Below are 21,760 nucleotides of genomic sequence, written 5' to 3'. Positions count from 1 at the left end.
CCACCTAGCCGCCCCCTAAAAAACAAATGTTAACATTTGTTTTTACATGTAATTGGGAAAAATAAAATATCGAGAATGGTAAAAAATATAAAATACTCTGATAACTGTATTTCAACATAACTATATATAAATTGATTTTATGTAAAATAAGTACAAATTATATAAATCATATAAAATAAATTTATTTTATGTATTTAAAAATATTAGTCCAGGAAGGAGTCCATGGACTTCACCAGATCCATCACACAATAAAGGTTAAAAGCCCTTGGGCTACATGATCTCTTAGGTCTCTTCCAACTCTTAATCCTAGGAAAGTATACAGTGGTTTTCCCACAAATATTTAGATACAAGTAACTGATTTGGGGACAGTACTTTTCATCATGGAAAAATAATTACATAATATAATGATGTTAAAGGAAAAGGACTTTCATATTTCAAAGACAAACCTTTTCTTTCATTTTGCTCTAAACAACAGATATATACACATATACATATATACATATAGATATATACATGGGGACACATTTTTTTTTCCTTTCAGACAAAGAGATAGTGTTACAAACAAAGAAGTTTAAATGAATCATTTATTTTTCTGCTGTGTAAATAGTGGAATTGAGTCCTTTATAGAAATAGGAAAGCAAATGGATCTCCTTTCTTAAAAGAAAGCCAAAATAAAATGGAAGAGCATCCTAATACAAACCTTCATACCAATTTGTATTTACCCCTAACCTGCCAGCACAAATGTTGTGCAATGAATATAACAATGATAGTCACTGAACTTTTTATACTGACTTTGTTGGTGTCCTTCACCTTCGATGCTGTAGACATCAAATGGAAAAATGCCTAATGGAAAAAATGTTTAACATGCTTCAGATATTAAGAAAATACATACAGGGGCAGCTAGGTGGCACAGAGGATAAAGCACTGGCCCTGACCTGAGTTCAAATCCAGTCTCACACATTTGGCACTTACTAGCTGTGTGACCCTGGACAAGTCACTTAACTCTCATTGCCCACCCCACACCCCACACCCCAAAAAAGGAAAATACATACAGAGCTGGAAGGGACCTCAGAAGAAATTCAGTCCAATCCTTTCATTTTCTAGATAAGGAAATTGAGACCCAGGAAAGCTGAGTGACATGCTGAACATATAGTTAGTAAGAGATAGAGGCAGAATTTAGATTTGGGTTCTGACTCTTTCCACATCACCATTTCATTATAAGATAGAGCAGAAGTTCTTAAATCTAGTATCTATGAACTTTTTTTTAAATTTTGGTAATTATATTTCAATATAATTGATTTTCTTTGTAAGCCTATCTATTTTATCCTCTGCATTTAAAAATATTATTCTTATAAGAGGTCCACAGGCTTAACTAGACAACCAGGAGTCCACGACCCAAGAAAAAGCTAAGAAAACAATATACACAATAACTACCACACTGCAAATGGAAACACACACACTCAAAATTAAATGTTACAAAATTATAAAGATCAAAGTTGATTTGAATGAAGAGATGAGAAGACACTCCCAACCCATCCCTTTGGGAAATGGGAGGTATATACTTGCTATACATTGCACATGCTTTCAACATTTTAAATGTATTGATCAGTTGTGCTGATTTTTTTTTTCCTCTAATTTTAATTTTTTTCTTCAAAAATATAATTTGAAGTATGGAATGGCTCTCTGGGAAGGGGTGGAGAAGGAATACTACAGATAATTATGACAATGTGGGGGTAAGATAACACATGACTGAGATCAGATAAGGCTGGATTGAATGAAGTGTCATACCAGAACTAAGAGATCTGGCTAAAGCTTTAGAGTTTCACTCCAGCCATCTATTTTCATTCACTCATTTATTCAACAAATATCGTTTTGCCTACAATGTTATGCCAAACACTACTGGGGGGTCGGGGTAAATGATACAAAAGAAGAAACATGATCATGGAATTAGAACTGAAAGAGACCTCAAGAGGTTACTTAGTCCCACCTCCTCATTTTAAAGATGAGGTAACTGAGGCCCAGAGGTTAAATGACTTGCCCCCAGTCATGTATATAGTAAAGAGGAGGGATCTGAGTTTAAATCCATACATCATTCTCTCCACTTTACCAGTTTACCACCTAATTAGCAAATTTGACTTAATAACAAGAGAACCTGAGTGTCCCATTCCTGGGTACACACACACACACACACATATCATTTAATATATTTAAGAATACTAACTACTTAAAAATGTAAAAGCCATTCTTTGCTCAGAGGCTTTGGTCCAAGGGCCATAGCTTGCTGACCCTTGGACCAGAACATAAATCAGATGAGCAAGTGGATATAGGACAAATTAACACTTAAAAAAAAATTAATTTGGAAAGCTAATCACACAGTGATACACATCCTTCTCTAATAATACTGTATTAAACTAATGCAACTATCATATTGTACATTTATTTAAAAGTAGTCTTAGTATCTTTCTTCTGAAGTTAGAAAATACATCAAACCTAAAATACATACTAACCAGTGGTGGCATATAGGACAACTTCTAGAAGAATATGGTACTTATGGGAGTTAAAACAAGAGTCTACTAAGAAGAGAAAGAAAATGATTTTGTCAATTTAATGAGCTTTCTCTGGAGCTTGGAGGGGTAACAACTCCAAGGTTCCTGAAATCTGCTCAGTGAAGGTTTCCTTTTGCAGAATTAACTAAAGTCAGTACTCCTCAACCCACATTAAGAAAGATTAACTTGTTCTTCCTCCTTGCTATGAAGCAAACATACTTCAATATTAATTCTGCACATGGGGTAGGAGGGAACTTGTTCTGGGAGAACATCTTGAACTGTATCCCAGGTAGTCTTTAAAAATAAGAAGTTTCTGTTCAGGATTCAGTGATATGAATGGACTTGGATGGCTTCTTTTAGGAATCAAGCTATAGTTTTTCTATCAACTGAATTGCCTAACTGAGGAGGAATCTTTAAACAAGACAAAATTTGTACCCCAAAACAGGTATCCACATTCTAGTACAAGTTCAAGTACCACCAGGGGGGACAATAAGTTCTTGTAATCAACTATTTCATACTTGAGAATCCTGGCATCTATTTCAAAATCTTCTAAGAATACAAATCACTTATTACTAAAATTATACTATAGGAGCAACAAACAATATTCCTTCAATGATTCCAAAACTCTTGGAATTATGCAGTGCTGCTGGGTCATTATTATTACTGAGAACACACAGGTCATCACAGATGGAATTCTAGATAAATCAGTGTATATTTTACTCTGAACACAAAGGCATTCACATTAAGTATTTCTAGAATGACTACTATTCACAAGGCATTGTTTTAGGAGAACTACAAAGGTTAGAGGTGACATAACCCCAGCTTTATAGAATCAATGGTTCAGTATATCAATGCAGAGAAATGACATTTAAAAAAAAAGGGGGGGGGAGCAGCTAGGTGGCGCAGTGAATAGAGCACTGGCCGTGGATTCAGGAGGACCTGAGTTCAAATCCGATCTCAGATACTTGACACTTACTAGCTAGCTGTGTGACCCTTGGCAAGTCACTTAACCCCAATTGCCTCACCGAAAACAAACAGAGAAATGACATAAACACAAATAACTCCTCCAATCCACAATACAAAAAAAAAAAAAAACAGAGAGTAAAGAGGGGGAATTCCATGCATAGGGAATACATGAACAAAGGGCACAGAGTCAGGAAAATAAGGAATATGTTCAGGGAATGGCAACCAGTATAGTTTGTCTGAAACATAAAGTAAAGATAGGATATAAGGTTGGAAAGATAGGTTGGTATCAGATTGCAAGTGGCTTTAAATACTTGGCTTAAAAGTTGAAATTTTATAGGGTTATCAATAAGATACCATGAAAGAGTTTAAGCGGAAACCTGATGTGTTCAGATTTATGTATAAAGGAAGTTGCCACCAGTTTGACATTTTGCCAACACTAATGACCCACCCAGAAGAACACCAAAAAACCCCAAATGATATTAGTCTTTATAACATGCAAGTTATAATGCACATTATTTATTTCTACAATGAAGGGTGGAACAAACATCATTAAGATAGATAAGTGACACCATGATCCTATAGGCAAATCTATACTTCTGAAAATGTAATTCAAGTTAATCGATATTTATTGAGGACCTGCTACTGAAGAAGGGGACCACAGAATCAAAGCTAAAGATTTTTACATGTGGACACACAAGTACTATTCATTTACCTTTAGTGATAGGTGTTTAATGAACAATAAACATCTGATGGTCAGCATGTATATGTTCTCTTTTACAAAGCCTAGTAAAATGATATACATAATAATTGATAAATATACCATATAAAGTAAAGAATGCCACCTTTTCTGGGTAGTTCAGTAAATCCTGAATACTGAGATCTTAGAAATTATCAAATGAAAAGGATATAATTACACCTGATAAACCAGGAGGCATTTATATATGAATTTGGGAAGACAATCATACCTAATCAAGAACAAAAGAAGGTGGGGGAGGGCAGAAGGTTAATGCATCTCATTTGAATCATTCCATCAGTCCAACCCTGTTGCTTACACATTAAAAGATAGGTGTTAACCACTTTCCCAGATTTGCCACAATCTTATGATGTCAATAATGGCAGATTTATGGAATATGGAATACAAAACTATGGACAGTATATACAAAATCAAATCAAATAAGACAGATAAAATACAACAGTCAAAGCCCAAAGGGAAGAAGGGAAGCAAATGGTCCCCCTGATCCCCACCCCAGGAAAGGCAGTAGGTTATTCTTTAAAAATCTCCAGGGATTCTAGAACTTTCCCAGTCATGATTTTATTCCAGGATTAAGAGCTGGAAAGGACCTTCCTTAGAAAGCTGATGAAACCTCAACATTTCAGACAAGGAAACTGAGCCTCAAGAGATAATAAAACTCACACATATCAAATGATGTAACTGGGATTTGGTCTTCTGATTCCAAATAGAGTTCTCCTCTACTATTTGCCAAGTACTCCCTTGTTTTGACAGTTCTGACACTGTGGCACAGTGGATAGAGCACCAACCCTGGAGTCAGGAGGACCTGAGTTCAAATCTGGCCTCAGACACTTGCCTTGCCAAAAAAAAAAAAAAAGACTGGCAGTAAAATAGAAGAAAGAAATGAAGTTATAGCCAAATAGAGGTAGAATAGTCAAGAAAAGGGGTCTTTTTTGGTCAGAAGAAGAAATTTGGGGTTTTTAGGTTTGGAAGTTCTGAGATTGTTTATAGGTAACACAAGAAGTTCTTCTGATCAAATGAAATTTCTCTTAGTTAAATTTGTTTCCACTAATTCAATCTTCTACATGCAATGAGGTTGAAGAAGAGGGGGCAATTTCCCAGGATTATACAGCATCTTGAGAAGCAGAGTGACAGGAGTCCTGGTACAATGGACATAAGAAATTAAAGTTGTAATTCTGTCAATAACTTAGCTATGTAACCCTAAAAACATCATTAAACCTCTTTAAACCCCCATTATAACCTCAGATTCTGTGATTCTATTTTATCTTTGAGCTCTTAACATTCTCTGATATCTTGATTATTTAATATCTCAATAATGGATGGACCATAATTTTCTTCTAGGGAACTGCACTCTTGTGTAGCAACGTGTTATGTATAGCACTGTAAGGCTTACAAATCCCCTTTCTCACAGCAAAGCCTATGAGGTATGTATATTACAATGGAAATATTCATTATCCCTGTTTTATAGATGGGGAAATTAAGGTGAAAAAGGTTAAGTTTCTTGCCCCAAGTTACGGTCTCTCCTGACTCTAGTCTAGTGTTCTTTCCTTCATACCAGATCACCTTTTGTGATATATATTTGTAATGTGGAGGGCAGAGGACCATAGTATGTTAGAGTTACAAGCCAGTCACTTAGAGGGGCAGCTAAGTGGTGCAGTGGATAAAGCACCGGTCCTGATTTCAGGAGGACCTGAGTTCAAATCCAGCTTCAGACACTTGACATTAACTAGCTGTGTGACCCTGGGCAAGTCACTTAACCCCCACTGTCCCACCCCCAAAAAAGTCACTTAGTCTAATTTCCCACTTGGTTCAAGAATGCCCTCTATAGCATTCCTGACAGGTGGTCCTCCAACCTCTGTGGGAACACTTCCAGTGGACTGCTATGCTTCACAAAGTGGTTCATTCCCTTTTTGGGAAGCTCTGATTTTTAGAAAGTTCTTCCTGCTATTTTCTCAAAAATGAGCCTCTCTGTAACTTTGAACCATAGCTGCAAAGTATGTTTTAATCTTCTTCAACATGAAAATCTTTCAATTATTTGAAGAAAACTGTCATGTCTTTGGGTAGCTAAGTGGTGCAGTGAATAGAGTACCAGGCCTGGAGTCAGGAAGAATCCTCTTCATTAGTTCAAATCTAGCCTCAGACATTTAAGAGCTGTGTAACTCCCTGGGCAAGTCATTTACTCCTGTTTGCCTCAGTGTCCCCATCTATAAAATGAGCTAGAGAAGGAAAAGTTCAAATGAGGTCACAAAGAATCACACAAATGAAAACAATTCAAAACCCAAAAAAATTATGTTTTACCTAAATCTAGATTAAACATTCCTAGCTTCTTCAATTATTACTCAGATGACATGGTTTTCATATTTCTCACCATCTTGTTACACTCCTCTGGGAATATTTAAGTGCTTCAATGCAGTACCCAGAAGAGAATACTGTACTCAAGATGTGATTGGGTTGGCTACATGTCCTAAGACTCTTACTTCCCATATTCAGTTCATTCATTATGCTTCTGTTAACGCACCCTAAAATTGTATTAGCTTTTTTGACAGCCAGGCCACTGCTGACTCATACTGAATTTCCAATTTAGACTGCTAAGTATTTTAAACATGAATTGCTATTACTTCATGTCTCTCCCCTGGCCCCAACCACATACTTGTCTCACTGATTTTGTTTTAAATTAAAAACTTTTATGTTTATTTATACACATTTATATATTCCATTTAATCTTGCTAGTTTTAGCCATTCATTCCAGCCTGTCAAGATCCTTGTGGTCCCTGATTCCATTTTATTAACTTAGCTGTTCCTCCCAGTCTTGTTTCATCTGCAAATTTGATAAACATAACATTATTCATGATATTTAATCATAATGAAAAAATAGACTCTCTCATCATTATGTTCATCTAAAAAAACTTATTAAAATGGTAGTGAAAAACAGGGTAGGATAGATACTCCATGGGATCTTTACTTCTGCAAGAGATTCACAATTTTTTTTTTTAATCAAGGCTTACTGACCTACAGGTTGTTTTAAATGAATGAAAACTCATAATTGAAAGGGACCTCAGAACTTTGGTAGCTCCTCATGCCAGAAATCCAACTAGGGGTGGAGGAAACAGCAGAGCAAAGCAGCTGAGCCCTGCTGATGCCACCCAGCTTCAAAACAAGAACCGTAACTCAAATCTGAAAGGATGCAGCTTGAGAAAGAGAGACAGAGATACACAGGGGTACAAAGGAAAAGAAAGAGAAGCTCAAAAAAAAAAAAAAGAAAAGCTCACTTGGAAAGGTAAGTGAAGCCCCTTAAAGGGTGAAATGAGAGCCAAGGGCTAACTATAGAAAAAAAAAAGCTTCTATAAGTGGTTGGGAAGGGAAAAGGGACATATTTCCAAATAAGAGGAGGTAAAGGAAAAATTTACCAAAAGATTTATATACTATTATTGCATTGTCTTTTCTCCAGATATCAATTTTTGAACTATATGACTCTCTTATATTTTCAAATTCTGAGGGTATATACCTACTGAAATGTGGAAGACTTCTATTTACCGATGAGGAAGGAACTGACAGAGGGGATGACACCCAAAAATCTGCCTCTCAGAAACAGCCTAAACTGACAAAGACCAAAATATATAATCAGAATAAGAATTTCTAAGAATGGGGGGAAGGAAGGGGGGGGGCTAAAATTGGAATTAACAAAATACAGTTACTGTATCTCTAGTACTGTTACGAAATATTACCTAGTAATCCCAGTGTATGGTTATTTGATTACAATCTTTTTTTTGGGGGGGGGGGCAATGAGGGTTAAGTAACTTGCCCAGAGTCACACAGCTAGTAAGTGTCAAGTGTCTGAGGCCAGATTTGAACTCGGGTCCTCCTGAATTCAGGACTGGTACTTTATCCACTGCACTACCTAGCTGCCCTATGATTACATTCTTTTTTTTTTCAGGGCAATGAGTTAAGTGACTTACCCAGGGTCACACAGCTAGTAAGTGTCAAGTGTCTGAGGCCAGATTTGAAATCAGGTCCTCCTGAATCCAGAGCCAGTGCTTTATACACTGTGCCACCTACCTGCCCCCTATTACATTTTTATAATAAATGCTCAAGCTATTAGACTAGTGAATCAGCTTGCAGTTAACACTCATGAAAAAAATTACTAGGGCCGCCAAGAGCCTGGGATATTTAACAAGTCTGGGAACAAGACTGTTCCACAAAAAAGAAAAGCAAACTATTCCTGCAATCTGAATGGGAATACAGCATGAAAACACTCAAAAGAGGGCCAGACTTGGAATCAGAAGACCTGTCTTTGAATTTTTAAATGTGACCATAGGCAAGTCATTTAACCTCTCTGAGCCCAAGTTTTCTCATGTGTAAAGTAAGAATACTGCAAATTATACTGTTTCACAAAGATGTTTTGTGGAAAGTCCTTAGTAAATCTTAAAGTGATATGTAAATGTAAGTTAAAATGCGCTATTACTTGTTTGAAACCTTTATCCTAAAATACAAAAGTGGAAAGTTCCATCTTGACTTATGAAGAAATCATTCTCAGAGTTCCTTTAAATTAAAAAGCAGAGGGGCAGCTAGGCGGCGCAGTAGATAAAGCATCGGCCCTGGATTCGGGAGGACCTGAGTTCGAATCCAGCATCAGACACTTGATACTTACTAGCTGTGTGACCCTGGGCAAGTCACTTAACCCTCACTGCCCTGTAAAAAAACAAAACAAAACAAAAAATAAATTAAAAGGCAGAGTCCAGTCATAAACACTTTCTTTCTGCACGTACAATGTTACTGATCTTTCTTGCTCAGATACACGGACAATGTGCACATGTCAGATATCAAGACAAATGCCAAATTCATTAAGTCCCTGCCATGAGAGTAAATCAATGGGACAGAAGTCAGGGAATAGTAATTGACTTATGCTAGCAGCCATTCATTCTCTCTGTGGAGGTGTTGATAACAACCAGCATGAGAGGATTAAAATACTGAACTGACTCACATACCATACCCCTAGGTTGTATACTTACAAAGATAGAGACAGAACTTACTTTTAACAGAAGAGTTCTCCTAACAGTCTGTGGTATTCCCCACAGAGTGATATCACTTTGGGAAAAGACAAAATGCTTAGGGTTTATACTTAACTCTGAACGCAGACAGTGCTCCTTAGGGGACAAACTGCAGAAACAGGGTGTTTCAACAGCCTGATAACTCACAAATAGTCAACTTGAAAACAGTTCTGATAAAAAGGCCAGTCGCTCCAGAGACTTGAGATTAAGAGTGAGGGCAATAAACCAGTCAAGTATCTCCTGAAGTTAATCTCTGCAAATTGGATTCAGTATTCAGCAATCCAAATAATATCTTTGGTAGAGCACTGCTCATAGTTTTATAGAATGCATAAGCCTCCTTTCTTACATTTTCGAAATTTCAGTAACTACTTTCCTAAGGATTCTATCAAGGAAAAGACCAAAATAGTATAAGTGTTCAGAAAATAAAGAGTTAAATTTATTCTAGTTGCCAAACAGACATAACTTAGGCCATGGGCCTTCAGAGCTTACTTAACCTGAAAGAAAATACCAACACTTTTATCCAGCTCTCTGTTTTATCCTTATTATTGACAATTGGGATATAAAATTTGGCTTCTGTCTTGTGAGACTCCCAATGTTGGTCCAAGGGACCAGGAATTCCTAAAATATAGAGAATATACCCATCAATAGTCCAGGCTTTTACTATCAGAAGGCAATTTTTGAGAGGGTTTTGTTTCTAGAAAATACTAAAGAGTAACATTTCTGTTACTTTTTTTTTGTGTGGGGGGCAACGAGGGTTAAGTGACTTGCCCAGGGTCACATGGCTAGTAAGTGTCAAGTGTCTGAGGCCGGATATAAATTCGGGTCCTCCTGAATCCAGGATCAGTGCTTCATTTCTGTTATTTTAAAAAAATAAATTCCACTACCTATTCCAGCCTCCACAGAGGAAAAATTATATTGCTTTAGAAAATTATCATAAATCGTATATGTATCTTAAATCCTTCAGGAAAAAAAAACTAAAAGAACAATAGATTTCCCCTTCTTTAAAATGCCAAATTATATTTTTAGCTAGAATGAGTAACCTTTCAAATCATCTCTTAAGACAAGAAGTATATATTTGGTTTATTACTAAAATTTCCTAATGCATATTTAATTCAAGTACTGTGTACTTAATCATTTACAATCCACACCGAGAGTCATTTATCAGGAAGTATTCAAGGACATAGGATAAAAATGTCCCTGCTACAAGGGCAAAGTTCTAAATTTTATAATCTAGTTCTCAAGGTTTCAACCAAGGGAAGAAACCAAGCCAGAGGAGGGATAGGCAGAAGGCTAGGATAGACAACTGTAATTCTCTGAGCCATGTTTGCAGTTACCTTTAACCAAGAAAACTACAAAACTACAGTACTGTCTCTATAGGACCTAATGTAACAAAACAATCACCCCTTGGACTTTCAGTTTTCTTATGTGATAAAATCTGTAATGCCTATGTCACAATAATTGTTGTGAGACAAACAATGTATGGAAAATGCTTTGTAAACTTTATGGCACCATGTAAATGTCAGCTATTATTATTATACAGAAATTAGAGACCTCCCAAAACCTCAGATCGCATGCAAAACAGCCATATGCAACTCAAGACTCAAAGGATGAGTATCATGGGGGTAGGCTAAAGATTAAGGAACAATTTGATTAAAAGAACAATTCTGCTAGATTGATAAAGAAGATAATAATAGTGATAACATGGGGAAAAGAAGAAGAAAAAATAGCTAACATTCATGTGGTGCTACCCATGTACCAGGTGAAGGGGATGCAACATGAATCAGTGGAAAGAGTGTCCACAAATAATAGTACTGACAAAATAGACTTCCATCTCCAGGAGGGGTGAGAACGTCAGTGAGTATTCTGGAAATCAAATTCTAAGAAGAAAAGAACAAAACCGGGTATATTTATGGATTTGTTTGTTTGTTTGTTTCTGTGGGGCAATGAGGGTTAAGTGACTTTCCCAGGGTCACACAGCTAGTAAGTGTCAAGTGTCTGGGGTGGGATTTGAACTCAGGTCCTCATGAATCCAGGGCTGGTGCTTTATCCACTGTACCACCTAGCTGCCCCCAAAACCGGGTATATTTAGCATGGAAAAAAAAAAAGAAAAAGAAAAATGTATGGTGCTAGGAAGGCAGGGGGAAGGTGGGAAATGATAGCTGTCTTCAAATACTTCAATAACTATGAAATAAAAGTGGGAACCAAGTTGTCTGAGTTACCTCAAAATGCAGGTCTAGAATAAACAAGTGGCAATTACCAAATATAGGGATGTCTCAGTTCCATATAAGAGCCATCTGATGAAGAAATTTATCTATTTGAAAAAGGTGGTCCCAGAAGGGGGTGGACTCATCTCCATGGAATCTATTTAAGCAGGGACACTGGAGTATACAATCCTTACTAGGTGGGAGGGAGGCTTAGCTACATGAGCTCGTAGATCCCTTCCAAATGGAGAAAACATTAATATACTGATGAGCAACTACTGAAGATAGAAATCCCATGCAGAAGAGATCAGTTCAACAATTTCAAACACCACATGCTAGCCTTTACACCCTTAAAAATTACCAAGAACTGTTGTTTATGTGGGTTATACCTCAGTATGAATCATATTAAACAGTAAAATGATTTAATATTATGAAAATAATTTTGATCTCCAAGACTCCCTGAAATGGTCTCCAGGATCTCTAGAGGTCCCTGGACCACACTTCATGAAAAGACAGGGCTAGCATTTGGCCTACGTACCTACTGTACTTAGTCGAGTCTATCAGTCTTTTCCAATTGAGTGTCCAAACCAGTGTTTTCCAAACCAGTGTCTCTGACTATAAAAACCCTTGATTTAAAGTCATCTGAAGCAGGAGGAAAAAAGAACATTAATGGGGGGGGGGGTTTGATAGGCTATGGGGTGTCCTAACTCACTAATCATTGTTTGGCTGTAAGAGTACCCTTATGCTTTTGCTCTGGGCATGGACCAAGTGCTGAGCCTAGGAGCCAGGAAGACCTGACACTTCAAATCTAGCCTCAGAATTACTAACTGTGTGACCCTGCACAAGTACTTAACCTCTGTCTGACTAGGTTTCCTCAACTATAAAATGGGGATTAAAAATAGCATTGAGGGGGGCAGCAGCTAAGTGGCACAGTGGATAAAGCACCAGCCCTGGATTCAGGAGTACCTGAGTTCAAATCTGATCTCAGACACCTGACACTTACTAGCTGTGTGACCCTGGGCAAGCCACTTAACCCACATTGCACACCCCCCCCCAAAAAAAAACAATTAAAAATAGCACTGAGGGGGGCAGCTAGGTGGCTCAGTAGATGAAGCACCAGCCCTGGATTCAGGAGGACCCGAGTTCAAATCTGGTCTCAGACACCTGACACTTACTAGCTGTGTGACCCTGGGCAAGTCAATTAACCCTCATTGCCCCACAAAAAAAAAATAATAATAATATTAATAGCATTGAATTCACAGGGGGTTCTTGTAAAGATCAAATGAAATAATGTTTGTAAAGCATTTAGCACAGTGCTTACCACAAAGATAGCATTTTATTTCCTTCCCTTTCCACCTTTCCCCCTTTCCTAAGAAAAGACATCGGAGGCAGCACTGAATGGCTAAATGTACACAAACTAGTTTTTGTTTCAGATTTCTAAATCTTAGTGAATACTAATTATCAGCTTGGGGCAGTTAGGTGGCACAATGGATAGAGTGCTGGCCCTGAAGTGAGGTGAATTCAAATCCAAGGCTCAGGCACTAGCTGTGTGGACCTGGGTAAAGCACTTTCACCCTGTCTGCCTAAATTTCCTAATTTGTAAAATGAGCTAGAGAAGGAAATGGCAAGCCACTCCAGTATCTCTGCCAAGAAAATGCCAAATGGGGTCACAGAAGAGTTAGACATAACTAATCAACTAAATAACAACAAAATTATCAACTCAGTTACAAACTTGTACTTTTATAGAGTGAAGGATAAGTTTTCCCCAATCATTGAAGGGAGTCTAATTTCTTAAGCACTTCATAAAAGTGATACATTTAGAGAAATAGTGGGAAATGGGCCACAGAAACAGTACACAGAGTCTGAGATTGTAGAGTCAGAACAAAAAGTCAGAGCAAGTTCTTCACCAGACAAGAAATTGGGCAGTGAGTACACACAGGGAATCCCCAACACTTAGCACAGTTCCTGGCACATAGCAGGCACTTAAATGCTTGTTGACTGACAGGCCAACTAGTCCAACCACCTTGTTTTACAGGTAAGGAACGGAGCCAGAGAGTAATGAAGGCATTCACCCAAGATCACACACAGAGTAAGTCTGGAAGGGAATTGAGCTCATTCTTTTGCCTCTAAAGCCAACCTCTTTCTGCACTACAGTTCTCTACATAAAGTAGCCACTTTTGATTGAGAAGAAAGGGGAAAGAAAAACACTACCCTTGTCAGAAGTGAATTTTCATTACACATTAATAACCTATTGTGGCAAAATATAAAACTCTGCAAAGAAATGTTACCATCTCTGACAAAATGAAGGACAGTTTCAAATTTTTTCATTAAGTTTTATTTGTAAATTTCCATAATTTTCAAAGAAATGGCTTCTTTTTTCCTTCAGATACTCGTACGTTCTCCCCTGACGTTTTCCATTTCTAGATAATTTTTTCATATTGCCCCCATGTTACCCTCCTCCCAGCTGTACTTCATTGCTTCCATTCTAGTGATGCTAAATCCCAGAGTCAAAAAAAAAGGGGGGGGGGCAGCTACGTGGCGCAGTGGATAGAGCACCAGCCCCGGAGTCAGGAGGACCTGAGTTCAAATCTGGCCTCAGACATGTAACACTTACTAGCTGTGTGACCATGGGCGAGTCACTTAACCCCAATTGCCTCACCAGAAAGGAAGGAAGGAAGGAAGGAAGGAAGGAAGGAAGGAAGGAAGGAAGGAAGGAAGGAAGGAAGGAAGGAAGGAAGGAAGGAAGGAAGGAAGGAAGGAAGGAAGGAAGGAAAGAAGGAAAGAAGGAAAGAAGGAAAGAAGGAAAGAAGGAAAGAAAGAAAGAAAGAAAGAAAGAAAGAAAGAAAGAAAGAAAGAAAGAAGAAAGAAAAGAAGATAGGTAGGTAGGTAGGTAGGTAAATGAATAAGTCCCAGAGGCAAGGAAATGAAAGGAATATTGCTTTTTAAAAAAAACAGTCCTGAAAAATAACACCATGTCTTGTATATATTCAACAGCTTTTATCAACCCACACGGGTTGGCTCACCTATCTTCCCCAGAGAAGAAACTGGGGCAGTGAGCACACACAGGGAAATAAAATTCAAATGCAGCTCAGATAACACCTAACTGTGAAGGTCTGTGCCCAGCTTCTAAGTCTAAGTGAAACTGGCTCCTGGAAATGACAGGAACTCTCTATCTCTTCCTCTTTCCAAGCCAGGAAGAAGGCAAGGCTTTCTTTCAGACTAGGATAAACCCTATGTCAATAAGATTCCCAGTCAGCAAGCCCATGGATTAATTATCATAGTTGTTGTGGTTTCTATTGGTTTTTGACACATCAAAAAATGGAGATCTGTACTTTGCTACTAAACTCTAAACACATTCTGAGTGTGCTCAGGCACTCACTCACCTGATATCTCCATTTTTCCCCAAGGGAAAGTTCTTTTTTCCTAGAGTTAGGTAACTTCACCCAGGGCCTTACATTTCAATGTAAGCGATCCCTCCAAGAACTGGACAAGGAGGGAACTATCCAAATTACTGACCAGATACCTTATGGGGCAAAGAGTTATGGTCCCAAAGTAGCCAAGAAAGAAGCCTGAAAAAGAAATACAGGAAAAGTGCACATTTCTGAGTAGAATTTCTTAAGAAAAGTTAACCTTAGTCATAGGCCATTACCAAATAGGCTTAAACTTTGATAGTCTGGGGATTAGGAAACTTTCAACAGGATTGGTCAGGTAAAATGAAGCTATTTTGACATTTGAGATTTTAAACAATTCCTGATTTAAATAACCCAGATGACTTCACACTTTGGGAATAATGGATCTTCCATGCTTACTACTATTTTGCCTCTAAGTTTAAGAATGGAACAATTCTATCTGTTTAGGGATTTTTAAAAAATACTTCAAAACAGTGAAAAGTTGTATGAGTTGGGGTGGCTAGGTGGTGCAGTGGATAGAGCAGTAGCCCTGGAGTCAGGAGGACCTGAGTTCAAATCCAACCTCAGATACTTGACACTTACTAGCTGTGTGACCCTGGGCAAGTCACTTAACCCCCCATAGCCCCGCAAAAAAAAAAAACCAAGAAAACAAACAACAAAAGAAGTTGTATGAGTTTATATTTACACTAATGAAATACATATACGTGTGTATACACACACACAGAGCAGTGCCAACTAAAATATTTGATATATAATAAATGGTGCCCAAATAAGATCTTCTCTCTGATTTTCAACTTAGTTTCAATGATTAACACATACTTAATGTTCTAACAGCTGAGAAACAAACAGGGTGACTCAGGCTCATTTTTATTTTTAAAAAGGACATAAATTAAAAAGTCATTTGCCCGCCTGCTCTGGCTAATAATATAAGTCTTAACCCAATGGTTACAATTAGAGGGAGAAAATGAATGGATTGCCTAATATAAAAATCACAAGGTTTTACTGTGGCTTAGAAACAACTAAGGTGAATGCAAAAAAATACAATTCTAATGTCTTTGCTATCATCACAGGGAGAGATGTGTGACATATTCAGCTCCCTCTAAGGGTCTTTTTAAGCACATGGAGAAGGGGGTTGACAAGAAAAATGTAGCTTACCAATTTCCTCAATTCTTCTTGACACCTCTCTCAGTCAAAATCCTAACTGCCAGATACTTACAATAAGAACTAGAAGGATAGGAATAAAGACTTTGTGAATAAAGGAAACCCCTGGCTAAGGAAAACCCCTTCTACCAATGGGGGTCAATGCCTTCTCTGCAACTTAAAAGGCTTAGAAAGTTGCCTAGAACACTGAGAGACTAAGAGATGTATCTAGGGTGACAACTTGAATCTAGGCAACAATTGAATCTAGGTCTTTCTGGTTCTCAAGCCATCTTTATATCAACATGCTGCTTCTCCAGAAACTATTAGGGATCTAAAAGGTCACATATATGATACAAATATATTTAGAAAGAAAAAAATAAAAAGGAAGAGAGCTTAAGCAGCACCAACCTATTTGTCTGAGCATGCCCACCACACGATGCACCCAAAAAACAATAGCGAAGGGTCCTACCATTAAGAATGGTACTACCAGGGCTAGGTGGCACAGTGGATAAAGCACCAGCCCTGGATTCAGGAGGACCTGAGTTCAAATCTGACCTCAGACACTTGACACGTACTAGCTGTGTGACCCTGGGCAAGTCACTTAACCCTCATTGCCCTGAAAAAAAAAAAAAGAAAAGAAAAAAGGAATGATACTACTGAATGTCTGGGGCTAGCCCTCAAACCTATTTTAAGGGTTTCAAAGACTAAGAAACTATATCCCATTAAAAAGAAATTGTTATATGGACAATCTCTCTTTCTTCCTCTTAAAGTTCCATGAGTTTACAGGAATAACTCATTTTACTGCAATTCACTGTGCTGTACTTCGAGGATATTGCATTTTTTACAAATTGAAGGTCTGTGTCAACCCTGCATCAAGCAAGTCTATTGGTGCCATTTTTCCAACAGCATGGGCTTACATTGTGTCTATGTCTCATTTTGGTAATTTTCACAATATTTTCAAATTTTTCTTTATTATTATATGTTATAGTGGCCCGTAATCAGTGATCTTTGATGTTACTGTTATAATTGTTTTGAGGGGCCACAAACCATGCCCATATAAGACAGCAAACTTAATTGATAAATATTGTATATGTTCTGACTGCTCTACCTACCAGCCGATCCCCTGCCAGTCTCTCCCCCTCTCCTCTGGCCTCCCTCCACCCTGAAACACAACAATCTTGAAATTAGCCCAGTTAGTAACCCTATAATGGCCTCTAAGTGTTCAATGAAAGAGTCAATCCATGCTGCAAACTTCATTGTTGTCATATTTTAAGGAATTGCAACAACCACCCCACCCTTCAGTAACCACCACCCTGATCAGTCATCAACCATCCACATTGAAGCAAGACCCTCTACCAGCAAAAAAGATCACAACTTGCTGAAGGCTCAGATGATAATTAGCAATTTTTAGCAATAAAGTATTTTTAATTAGGATATGTACTTTTTTTAGATGTAATACTATTGCACACTAAGTAGACAATAGCATAGCATAAACATAATTTTTATATGCATTAGGAAATCAAAAAATTTATGTGACTCCCTTTTTGCATTGTACCCTTTATTGAGGTGGTATGAAACCAAACCCAAAATATCTCTAAGTTATGCCTGGAGATGGTTTCTACATAAGAAAAAAACCATCAGATGGTTTCTACATCTGATCGGTCTCATCCAATTCACTCCTCACCTTATTTTGTAATCAAATATTAAAAAGGCTTATGGCAAATTGGTTCCAAACACTGTAAGTCTCAATGTCCACTGCTTTATTCAAGGGCACTGTATTATCTGTGATAAGCATAAAATATTGACATAGCACTGTGATTCCCTTCTCTTCACATTATGACCCTAAAGAAAGGGAAATAGAGCTTAGAAAAAGGCATTTAAGGATAGGAGAGAGGCCTTTTAAGCCAACTGAAATCTTGGATATGTCCCTTTATCATGTATTTCAGAAAGGAGGAAAGAGCCCCAGCACCAAGTGCTCATGAACTAATGTTATCACTTTTTAAAAAACACACATGGGGGCAAATAGGTGGCACAGTGGCTAAAGCACCGGCCCTGGATTCAGGAGGACCTGAGTTCAAATCCTACCTCAGACACTTGACACTTACTAGCTGTGTGACCCTGGGCAAGTCACTTAACCCCAACTGCCTCACCCAAAAACAAACAAACAAAAAACTGTGTATACCCTTTGACCCTGCAATATCACTACTAGGTCGGTATCCCAAAGAGATCATAAAAAAGGGAAAAGGACCCACATCTACAAAAATACTTATAGTAGCTCTTTTTGTATTGGCAAAGAATTGGAAATTGAAGGGATGCCATCAATTAGGGAATGGCTAAACAAGTTGTGGTATATGAATGTAATGGAATACTTTTATGCTGTAAGAAACAATGAGCAGGAGGAGTTCAGAGAAACCTTGAAGGACTTACATGGACTGATGCTGAGTGAGAGGAGTTTGCTGGCTTCAAGAGGGGGGAGAGAAGGGAAGGGAGAAAAATTTGAACTCAAAATCTTACAAAATTAATGTTGAAAACTATGTCTACATGTAATTAGAAAAAATATTATTTTAAAAATAAAATACATTAAAATTTTGTTTCAAAATCCCAATTCATATAAAAATTAGGAATAACTAGCATAAAACTGGGGTTTCTGACATAGAATCAAACACACTAAGAAATGGAAAAGATGACCTTGGTTATCATTGAACACATTCATTTTCTTTTTTTTTTTATCATTGTTTACATCAAGCATTTCCCTCTATATCCCCTATCTACCTACTTACCTTCCTCCTCCTGCTCCTCCTTTCTTCTCTCTCTCTTTCTCTCACACACATACACACACATCTCCCATTATAAAAAAAAAAAAGTTAAGTAAAAGTGACTGTGAACTCATAATTCTCCAGATACAGTTCCCCACCTCACTACCAAGAGAAGCATCCCACTATGATGATGCAGTAGGCTTGCCTGCAAACAAACCATGCCATTTACTTTTTCCCTCTGAACATGTCTATAATGGATCTTCCAGCTATGAGGCTAAATCAGAAATAGTTTAAATTGTTGGCAAGCTTGTGTAAAAATGATGACAGAAATAGAAACAGGGAAACAGAAGAAAGGGAAGGAGTCAGTAAGGTACAATTGTAAGGAGGATGGCATAGAATCACGTGTACAGGTCAAGAATTCTTTTTTTTAAGACTTTGGAGTCCTATAATAACTCCCATTTTTATTTTTATTCTAGTGGTTTAATGTTTTCAGGGGACTTGTTTTTTCTACAACCCTATGAGGCAAGTAGTACAAATATTATTATTTCTGCTTTATAGATGAAGAAACAGAGAGGGGAAATAACTTGCCCAAAGTCACACAGCTAGTAAATATTGGCATCAGGATTGAAACTCAGGTCACTGAGCCAAAAACCATTTATTAAGTAAGTACCTACTATGCATCAGGAATGGTGCTGAGCCCTGGGGATACAAAGAAAGGACAACAAGGAACTCACAGTCTAATGATCTCTGTTGACTACAAGTCCAAACTTTCTCTACTTTAACATACTACCTCTACTAGCAAGCTCAAAACAAATGAGCTATGTGTCTAAAAATAGAGTAAGTTGGGGAATGGCTAGGTGTCACAGTGGATAAAGCACTGGCCTTGGATTCAGGAGGACCTGAGTTCAAATCCCACCTCAGACACTTGACACTTACTAGCCATGTGACCCTGGGCAAGTCACTTAACCCTCATTGCCCTGCAAAAAAATAAAGAAATAAAGAAGATAAAATAAAGAACCCCTTGCCTACATTCTAGATGATCTCTGAAGTCCTCCCAATTCATATATTATAATTCTGTATGAAATAAAGAAAATAGATAATATATAGTATTTATAATTATAATTTATAAATTACATAGAAACTTGGGTCCCATTTTAATGAATTGACAACAAAGGAAAAAACTAAAAAGATAAAAGATAATTGAAAATTTATGAAGCAGAACTAGCTGTTAGAACTTCATTTAATATAAAATTATTGGGGGCAAGATTCTCTGGAGATCTAATGCTAAAATAAATGTGAGCTTGTAAGAAAAAGACATTCCAAAGGCTGAAATTATTACTATTAGCAATTCTTGCCCATATAAGTAACTAAAAACCACAACAAATTTAAACCAAGTTCATTACCTGAGCAACTGCTTAAAATTCAAATTTGGGAAAGAGCAAATCATTATTTCAATCAAGCATATAATTCTGCTAAAATTACCCAGTTCCAAAAAAAATTTGGTTGACATCATGTCACTTATGTAATGTTAAAATAAAGGTCCTTTCTAAATTCCAATAGTCAATTATTTTGTATACTATGGATAGAATCCAAATTTTGATCAACGCAAAATAAGTAAGCTTGAAGTACATGCTTGAAGTTGTGTGCTAATAATTTCAGGGTTTTAAGTAATGCTAATTCAATAAATTTGTCAGTGTACTTTTATTATTTGGAGAATAAAAAACTCTAATATCAAGATTGACAGGCATAACCTTGGTATTTACAGAATTCATCACTGTGTTGTTACAAAACACATTCATTATTAATACAAAATAACATCAAGTACCCTTTTACTTAGGATTCTGTGATAATACATGATGCAAAAATTAACAGAAAGCAAACCTTTTCCTTAAGCAAATCACCACCATAATTTTACCTCACATTACAAGACAAAAACTACAAGGAAATCCAAACCTTAAACTTCTATTCCCAGAAAAAACAAAAACAATCCTTTCATATGTTAGATTACATTAAATCAGGGATTATTATTTTAATAAAGTATGCTCAACATATAACTAAAACAGAATCCTGACTCCAACAATTCCCTACTGGTTGCCTTAGCATATATAAGCACACTCTGTTGCAGGTCAAAAGTCAATCAAACTTTACTGCTTCAGTGAATCTGTCATCCTGACCTGTAAACATGGATTACAAAGAAATAGAGATCATCGATCAATATGCACAGTCCCTACCTATATCCACTAAGGACGGTAGTCATATAACCTAAAGCTACTTACAAAAATTCTTAAGAAAGCTGTTCCTTCACTAAAGTTCCTCATCACTGCTCGAAGGTGACCCTAGGTTATTTCAGCAGAGCATAAGCTCCAGCAAGCAATATCAAGCTGGAAAGATTTAGACTGAAGGATAGGCTCTGTCCCTTCTCTCCATGGAGTTTACCATCTTCTTCCAAGAAAGAGATTATAAATTAAGCGACTGCCTCTTCAAGAAAAGGTATAAAATAAAGTACTTTTCTACAACAAATTTAACTCAACAAACATTTAAGTGCCTACTTTGTGCAGGACACCATGGTAGATACTGAGAATGCAAAAATAAAAACAAAATTGATCCTGCCCTCAAAGAGCTTACATTAATAAGAACAGTCATATTACTCTGAAATTAACCAATAGGGATAGACACAAAATAAAATCACCTAAATTGAAATCTGTACTCTATACAAATTGAAAATAGAATATATGTCCAGTTTTACAACTGATTGGCAAGCATTAAAATGTAACAATAGCCACATCTCTTATGTTGCAGTTCTATCACAAATAACTCTCCATCTGAATGTTGTATGAGTTTCAATCTACCACATAAAATAACAACACTGACTTACTATCTCTTGCTCTATCCTCCTGCAAACAGGCATGCTATACGCTAAAATAAATTGGTAGCCTAAAAAT

General features: G+C 37.2%; 1 protein-coding gene across 5 annotated transcripts in view; it reads right to left on the bottom strand.

Moving 5' to 3' along the window:
• Positions 1 to 21,760, bottom strand: part of CARMIL1 (capping protein regulator and myosin 1 linker 1) — a 413,672-nt gene that overhangs the window by 386,123 nt on the left and 5,789 nt on the right. The window lies entirely within an intron of this gene.

Source organism: Dromiciops gliroides, chromosome 1, assembly GCF_019393635.1.
Source record: "Dromiciops gliroides isolate mDroGli1 chromosome 1, mDroGli1.pri, whole genome shotgun sequence".
NCBI lineage: Eukaryota > Metazoa > Chordata > Mammalia > Microbiotheria > Microbiotheriidae > Dromiciops > Dromiciops gliroides.
The sequence above is the reverse complement of the archived record's forward strand: the minus strand, read 5'-3'. Positions and strand labels throughout refer to the sequence as shown.